General features: G+C 43.3%; 1 pseudogene; it reads left to right on the forward strand.

The window, feature by feature from the left end:
* The first annotated feature begins 781 nt into the window (after positions 1-781).
* LOC112079054 (hydroperoxide isomerase ALOXE3-like) lies at positions 782-8,444 on the forward strand (annotated as a pseudogene).
* Positions 8,445-9,141: the final 697 nt, after the last annotated feature.

A 9,141-nucleotide genomic window follows, 5' to 3' on the forward strand; every position in this document is an offset into this window, starting at 1 on the left:
AATGACACGCGGGGGAACCAAAAATCAAAAATTGACTCCTCAGACAAAGGACAGATTTCCTTTGTCTGAGAGACAATGGCTACTTTGAAGAATCTTAATATATTTAGATTTGTTTCACACTTTTTGGTTACTACATTGTTGTGGAAATTCTTTCACAGGACACTCGAAATCAATATAAATTCATAATTGTTTGTCAGCGAGCTGGAGAGTTCCAACCAACTCAATGCATCATAGTACACATGTCAATCAGGAGCTCTGCCTGGGCAGACCCAGCAGTTGTCTACGTATATACGGCAATACACAGACAAGTTATATTTGCATGATTTAGCATAATTAATTCATCATTACTATTTTGTTAAATTCATGTGACAGACCAATACTGGTTCATAACATGTGACAGACCAATACCTCACGAAGCTTCTTCTCTCTAGCTGAGACCTTGAAACGGATATCTTTAGTTCGTTCTCAAAACACGGGTCTGAGCAAATTGCAGCTGCTGAGAGTGGAGATTTGTACAGTCAGCCAATTGCCATGAACATAGAAATGAGTTATAAGAAAAGCACAAAAATTAAAATTGCCCAATTTAACATGATTCCATATGTGTTATTTTATAGTTTCGATGTCCTCACTACTATTCTACAATGTAGAAAATAGTAAAAACAAAGAAAAACCCTTGAATGAGTAGGTTGTGTCCAAACTTTTAAATAAATTATAGTAATAATATACACATTCTCAATTAATGAAACAAGCTATGATTTGTGTTTTGTATTTCCTTTTACAGCTGAAGCAGGATCGGAAAAGACAACCCCATCTTCCTTCCTACTGACTCTAAGTATGACTGGCTCCTGGCCAAGACTTTGTGAGGAGCGCTGACTTCGCTGAACATGAGCTGAACTTTCACCTGCTGAGGACTCACCTGCTGGCTGAGGTGTTTGCCATGTCGACACTGCGTAACCTACCAATGTCATCCCATCTACAAGGTTACATACTTACTGCTGTGCATGCAGACACTGAGTTTGTGTTTCAACTGTTATAAACAATATCTGTGTGAGTTATTTTCCGATCAACTGAATATGTTTAACATGATAATTCAAGAGAAACCTGAAGAATTTGAAAGAAATTATGGAAAATGCATGTTTTTTTAAAAAATTGATCGTTGCAGTAGGTTGTAGTATACTACAATACATTAGCTTCTTTAGTTGTGAATTCATGTACGATCGTTCCATCTTCTCCATAGCTCCTGACTCTCACTTCCGCTACACTCTGCAGATCAACACTCTAGCTAGACAGGCCCTCATATCAGAGAAGGGGTGATCACAAAAGGTACTTGCCTATTCCATCTTATATTGTTCTATAATATGTTAATACTTGTGGAATGTCACAATGCTAGTGGAAACTGATTGTATCAGTTATTCACAGGGTCTCCTACAGGTCCGATCGCGAGATACCAGTAGCTCGCAGACCACATGAGTAGCTCGCCAAACAATTCATCAACAAATTCTCACGAGACACCATCGAATCAATGGCAACATTATCCCACCCCTGGTTCGCCACTATTGCCTTAAAAAGCGAAACCTAAAACAATATCTGCCAATTAATTTCCAGCAATATTGCTCCCGTTTGTTTGTGATCCGTGCGTTTGTCTATCACTTCGTCCGTGTACAGCCTGTTGTGATAGGTTGCCAGAAATACTTTCCCATAAACCTTCTTAATTAAATGTTAAATGCAAAGTAGGCTTACCTGGTAGAATTTTAGGACCACTTTAGGTATCCCACAAAATATGTACAAATTAATTTATAAAATGTTGAATTGGTCTTTACTATGCCCATAAAACGCATTGATAAATCATAATGAATAAGATTTTTAACCGTCTGTCCTGGATCTAGGATATTAAGAAAGCTCAGAAAATATACAGTACCAGTCAAAAACAATCAAGCGCTTATCATGTTTTAGGAAGACCCAGACGCAGACAGTGTCGAAAGTAACAAAAGTTTATTACTAGAACAGGGCAGGCAAAACGACAGGTCAATGGCAGGCAGAGCTCAGTAATCCAGGGTGGCTGTGACCAAGGTACAGAACGGCAGCTCAACCGTCCAACGTTGGGGACACCGTTTGGATGAAATAAACACTCTAGGTAAATCTCAAATAAGGCCTTCTGAAGACTATACGATTCTATACAATTTTAACATTGGGTACCTCTCACATTTGACGAATCAGTCAAGCCAAATCGTAATGAGCTGGTTATTGTTATGAGATGTACACTTAGCAACACATACCTCAGTAGAGGGATTGTACCCTCGGGCGAACTCTGTCAGGTTTGCATTGTTGGGACACATTTATGTGAACCTCTCAGCCATAAACATGTAATTAATAGCCTGTATTTTTGTTTGCTTCAACCACGGAGCAGCCCTGGAATCTGTCATTCACATGTTCTGTAATCGTAAACCCTGTTTGATGTTTAAAACACTGATCGCCGTTAGAAAACACTGAATTACCTGACGCATAAAAAAAAAGCTAATTTCCTTTAGACAAGGGCGGATCATTTTGTCGGTGAAATAGATTATGCCACAATTGCTGTGGAAAGGCTTTTATGCTCAACGTCACCATTTTGAAATGCTATTAGCGCGCACCACCGCTAACTAGCTAGCCATTTCACATCAGTTACATTCACCCCCTTTCGACCTCCTCCTTTTCCGCAGCAACCAGTGATCCGGGTCAACAGCATCAATGTAACAGTTTAACTCTTTATGGCGTCCCCTCGCCCCGACCCGGACCAGGGACCCTCTGCACACATCAACAACAGTCACCCACGAAGCATCGTTACCCATTGCTCCACAAAGGCCGCGGCCCTTGCAGAGCAAGGGGAACCACTACTTCAAGGTCTCAAAGCGAGTGACGTCACCGTTTGAAAGGCTATTAGCGCGCACCACCGCTAACTAGCTAGCCATTTCACATCGGTTACAAAAGCATAGAGTTGAAAATGTGATGGAAACACATTGAACTTCTGTTTTTTTACTCAGTTTGTAACCGATGTGAAATGGCTAGCTAGAAATGGCTAAAACTCTCTGTCCCAGAGTTTTGCTTGATTTTCTCCCATTACAGAGACGTCATCTGTTCAGCCCATCCTTTTCCCCGCCAAGAGTTGGATGACTACCTATCAATCATCACGAATCTGGCTGTCCGATTTGGTGGTGCAACCTTTTACGACTTCCATTGCCGGTTCTCGGAAGCCGTTGCTTCCAGGCTCCTTATGTGGAGCATCATGACATACCCCTCGACATGGCYCTCTACTGTTGCATATTTGCTGGCAAAGTATCCTTCGCCTGCTCTACTGTTGCATATTTGCTGGCAAAGTATCCTTCGCCTGCCACCTCTGTGGTTGCCCATCCCACCCTGCCACCATGCTCCCTGTCTGCCCCTCTGAAGTGTCATCTGCCCTGCCTCTGCTTGCTGTTCCACCCTACCCTCTTCCTCCTGCTAGATGATATTATGCGTTTGCCGTGTTCTGTGGGAGGAAGGACCACCATTGTTTGTCCTGTGCTCTTCTCCGGTCGCATAATCTGCAACAATTTCAATAACTACGGCTGCAGCACTTCGTCATGCAAGCTCGTACACATTCTGTAATGGGACTCTAAAATCCTGCCCTCAAGCCCACTCCTTCTACTAATAAATGACTGTTAGCCAACCTCACCACCCCCATCAAATTCACCGCCATTGCTAGCGGACTTGGACTTTCACCCTGACCCCTCCTTTGTCCGATATTTATTTGCTTGATGGCCTGAAATATTTTTCTGGTCTCCTCACTTCTGCTCCAACCTCTGTTCTGCTCTTGACGAGCCAGTCTCCTCCCTCCTGGTCAAYGAGGTGAAGCAGGGATTTCTGATCGGCCCCTTTTTCCTCCCGCTATTCTCCACCTACCGCATCAGTCCCTTCGGAATTGAAACCCAAAGGTATTTAGGCAAGAAGCGTATCATCGATCTTTCCTATGCTGTCCCTTATCGGGATTTCTACAGTGGTTTGTTGGTTTGCTGCTTCATGGCCTGCCAAACTTGCTTCCTTTCCTGCGCCAACTCTGACCCTTGACCCTTTAGCTGCTTCTCTCTGGAGGAACAAATGGTCGAAGGGTCATACTCATCCATTCTGACAACCTTCCATGGTACACCTCATTAACAAGGGCCGTTCTGACTACCTCCCTATCATGAGTTTCTTAAGACGCTAACCTGGCCATCCGTGACCCATTAGTTCCTTCTCAGAGCTGCACAGGTACCCGGTCAATGTAACTCATTCGCTGATTCTCTGTCCCACTCCAATTTCAGAGATTCAGGTGTTAGCCCCATATGGAGAACCCCTACGAACCCCATCACTCCTTACCCATGACGACTTTCCCGTGAACATTCTCCTAATCTCCCAGCCACTCCATCCTATCTGCCGTTGCACCAAGACACTGTCCTCTTACTGGACAGCCTGGAGATGTTTCCATACCATCTATTACCTGCCTTTGTCACCCCTCTCCATGCAGACATCCTCCATCTGGACATACCTGGCCGGGATCAACTTCTTTCAAGTTGCTTACTGGGTTTTCATGTTCCTGTCACCCGCAAGTCTCCCTTCTCAAGGGCCTCCTAAGGACAAGTCCACCAGCCCATCACCTTAGACGTACTGTCTGCCTGCATCCAGACGCTGTGGTCTGGTTACATCTCCATCAGTTTCTTCCCACTAGAATCAAAGTTTCTTTTGGGATTCTTGCAATGTTCAGAGTTTACATAATCTGTTATCTACAACCCTTGTCATCCCGGCGTGTTAGATGTAACCATCCTCAACAAAGACTTCACCATCAAACACAAGTAAAACCGATCAGTTTGGCAGAACAACAGTCTACTGTTCTGGCTGCGTTTACCATCGAACCACCCCCTGCTTCCTGCAGCTAAATCTAAAAATGCCTTCCATCCGATCCACTATTCATCTCAGATTCTGTTTCCATTCCCATCTGAGACTAATACTATCCCTGTCCGGCTATCCTGCTGACCAATTTCTCCGGACAATCCTTCCGCATTGGAGCCTTTTCCATGGCATCTAAGACAACACCGTACAACTCCTTGGCCGCTGGTCCTCTCAAGCCTATCATTCCTACATCTCTTCGAAATCAACATCAGGACAGCCCACAACATTCTCATCTTTCAGAACCTGCATTAACTCTGGCACAGGTCTACAGATTATGTCTCTACGGACACCATCTACCTCGCGCACCATGTCCTACACCAACCAGCCAAAAGAGGAATGGTTCCCAGCTGAGCCTGGTTCCTCACGGTTTCCTTACTTGAAGGGAATTACCACCGTTGCTCCTTGGGTCTGTTGGCTCACTCATGGGCATCTTGTACTACCTCCGCTATATCGCCAACCATTCTGCAGCTCACTTCCCCTCCAGGGTCCGACTCACTTGGCGTTCTCTTATTAGGCTTCTGTGGTGATGGCAATTCCTATCTACCATGGCCTGACTGTCTACCTGAGACTCCAAGCCAAACCTACAGTCAACCTCTACGGATCCTTCATCTGCAGCCCTTAGCTTCTCTGGTCCATTCTCATTTCCCTCCTTAATCCTCATTTAATTTCCTCAAATATTCTAAAACCATTTTCATGTCTGGTCCTTAAACTTGTGAAATGGAGTATCTTAATGGCTGACACTAGATTAGTACTACTCACACTGTAGATAATGCTGAAATTTTTGAACATGTCAAAAAATTACCGGGATGCTGTAGAGTGCCCGGGAGCCCGTAAAATCTAAATTCCAGGAAAGTGGGCCGCGATGTAATGTTTGCCTCGGAGTTTACTTTATCTGCAATTTTAGAAATGCTCATCGCGAGTCCCCAGACACACTACAATTTTTGCTCTGTCTGCCCTAAACTAGACCTCCAAAACAAGGTTAACTATCCCTTTAACCCATCTTGAAGAATGCCAGTGTAGGAGGTCCAGGGATGTTGGAGTTCTGAAGAAAGCGGTGGCCTCGTTGACCTACAGCTCCCTCTGTATGCCAGAGGACATCACTGCACGCGGTCTGGAGTCAATCCCCAACTTCCTCTACAGGGATGTGACTCAGGCTGTGGGACATCGTCCACAGGTAATGTTTGTACAGGCCTATAGATTTCCATTGTGCAGATCTGGGCTTTTTTGCACCAAGAAATTCTGTATACCTCATAAGACAGAATGATTTGATTGTGTATTATAAATTCATGCAACTGCATTTTGCATTGCTCAAATTACTAATCTCTAGTCTTGTGGACACCTAAAGTAACATACTGCTCTGTTATGAACATGTTTGTTTTTAAAATACCTCTTCACCCCACACTCCTGCTGAATAGTCCAGAACAGGACACACGCAGTTTGGAATACGTAGCATAAACAATATCTTTGAGTTTTTGTTGTTCCAATAACTCGAGCTCTACTTGCTGAGTCGGCAAAGGCTGAAGTTCCGTATAGAAAGGTAATATGGTCATCAATAAAAACCCAATATTTAGAATTGCTAGCAAACTCAATGTCTTCACCAAAAAAACTGAAAACTTCTCTTAGTACCTGGTTTTCTAAAATGCATCTGTGCTCTTTTGCATGTTGTCATCGTGTTTTGGCTAATGCCTGATATTTTGTATAGGTTTGTTCAGAAAATGATTGGTCACTACTACACCTGTGACTCAGACGTCCAGAAGGACTCTGAACTGCAGAACTGGATCAAGGAGATCTTCTTCTATGGGTTCCTGGCAGAAACCAGCACAGGTTACACTTTTCTCATTTAAATGACACAACTGCGTCACAAATGGCAAACTCTCTGGTCAAAACTAGTGCACTATTAGGGAAAAGGGTGCAAGTTGACAGACTACACTTAAATTATTTCTGATAATAAACGTGTCCATTCCCTTATGCTTCTCATTCCCAAACTATATTCTGGATCATTTGTCAATTCGGTGTCTGATCATTGTGGCATACTGTCTCTGTGCAGGAATCCCTCAGTCTTTCAGTTCAGTGACAGAGCTGGTCAAGTTTATCACCATGGTGACTTCACAGTGTCTGTCCAACATGCTGCAGTCAACAATGGACAGGTAAAAACTTTGAAACATGTCAAAAACCTGTGTGCATTATCCTCCGCTGTTATTCAAAATGTGATTTTAGTTAGTTTCTGTTTAATTATATTGGAAAAGCAGTGGTTTGATCTATTTCACCATTGTCAATCCAGTTTGATTTTGGCGGATGGATGCCCAACTTCCCCATCGCTCTGCAACAACCACCTCCACCACTAAGAGGCAGTGTACTGAGAGCACAATGCTGAAGACCTTCCCTGACATCAATACCACCGTCAATGGCATGGCAGCGGTGTACCTTCTGAGCATGCAGTCCACTGACTTTGTGAGTATCGAGAAACTGTATTTAAAAATGACATTAAAGCATTTCATGACACTCTCAAATCGAATCGTTTCCTTATAGTCAATTAGTATATCAGTGGTTCATGAATTTCAAATTTCATCAACTCTTGCCTACTTAGGTCGCTCTTGGAAATGGCTATCAGGATCACTTCAGCGAGAAGGCCCTCTGAAACTGATTCACGAAACTCAAGATGTGCTGAAGAAATACAACTTTGAAATCCAAGGCAGAAATGTCTCTTTGCCCTTGCCATACACCTACCTGAATCCCAACAATGTGGAGAACAGTGGGCCCTGTAATGAGTCAGGGCTGTGTTTATTAGGCCCCAGATGGAAGGAAACTCACTGTACAGGGTGACTATTGTTTTCTGTTGAAACCTGTTTTAAAACATGTATCTGTGGTGTGCCCTAATCATTACGACCCAGGCACTTTATCTATGCGGTTCAGTCCACTTTTTATCTTTTTAATAGCCACATGCAGCCAAGATGAGAAGTTAAATGTTTCTACTTCTGTGTTGTGAATGCCACTAGCTGACCCTTTGATCAAAGTCTTTAGTTGGATTCTTCACCCTTGTATAACTGAATGTTTGTGCCTCGGGCCCCTTCCTGTTATTGGCAACCTAACCTTGCATGCAAAACAGGAATCTACTGTATTTGCTTCACTGGACTCAGTATGTGGCCTGCCATTTTCCAGCTAACCAGCAGGAGGTGTGGTGTATGGTTCACATAGAGACAGGTGACCTTAGGAGAACTTATTTCAGATTGCCTCCTAAAAGGGGAGTGTTGAGAGTAAATTACCAAATGGCCAACACTTAGACATCACTTCCCATAGTGCCTTGCTGCTGAGAGGAAACTGCATGTGACGTTCCTGATTTATTAGCAGTGTAGCTTGAACCCACTCAATTGTGTGAGAGCCAAAAGGAAACTACTGTCCATACAGCTAGATAGAGATTATAACTTTAACTCTGCTTTGTGACTCTGTTTAATGGCTGATCAAGAGCTTTTGATTTCATGCAATAAAGTCTTGATTAATCTTCATCCTTGTCTCTTTCATTGTCCATGTGCCCCAAGCAGTTTTGTTCAACTGGTTGACACTTACATACCGCCTTATAATGATAGCGCACAAGGACATAACTATATAGGGAGAGACTACCTTGTTTTCTGTTGAAACCTGTTTTAAAACATTGTGGTTACCTCATTGAAATGCACAAGCATTTCAAAATGACCCATCTCCACACTCTCACCTAGAGTACATAGCATCTCTTTGCTCCTGAGTGCTGATTGCTGCACCTCGATAATTACTGTGATTATTTATATTTGACCTTGCTGGTCATTTATGAACATTTGAACATCTTGGCCATGTTCTGTTATAATCTCCACCCGGCACAAGCCAGAAGAGGACTGGCCACCCCTCATAGCCTGGTTCTCTCTAGGTTTCTTCTAGGTTTTTGGCTTTCTAGGGAGTTTTTCCTAGCCACCGTGCTTCTACACACTGCATTGCTTGCTGTTTGGGGTTTTAGGCTGGGTTTCTGTACAGCACTTTGAGATATCAGCTGATGTACGAGGGCTATATAAATAAATCTGATTTGATTTGGATGAGCAGATCAGTTTCCAGTAAATTTTTCCCTTGAGGCCAGAGGGAGCCAGACAAAAGAGAGGCATTGGGTAAACACCAACTCCGAAAAACATTGGTATTGATCAATGCTTAGTATTAGAATGTAGTCGAGTGGAAAAT

This window comes from Salvelinus sp. IW2-2015, unplaced genomic scaffold (assembly GCF_002910315.2).
Source record: "Salvelinus sp. IW2-2015 unplaced genomic scaffold, ASM291031v2 Un_scaffold6799, whole genome shotgun sequence".
NCBI classification, from domain to species: Eukaryota; Metazoa; Chordata; class Actinopteri; order Salmoniformes; family Salmonidae; genus Salvelinus; species Salvelinus sp. IW2-2015.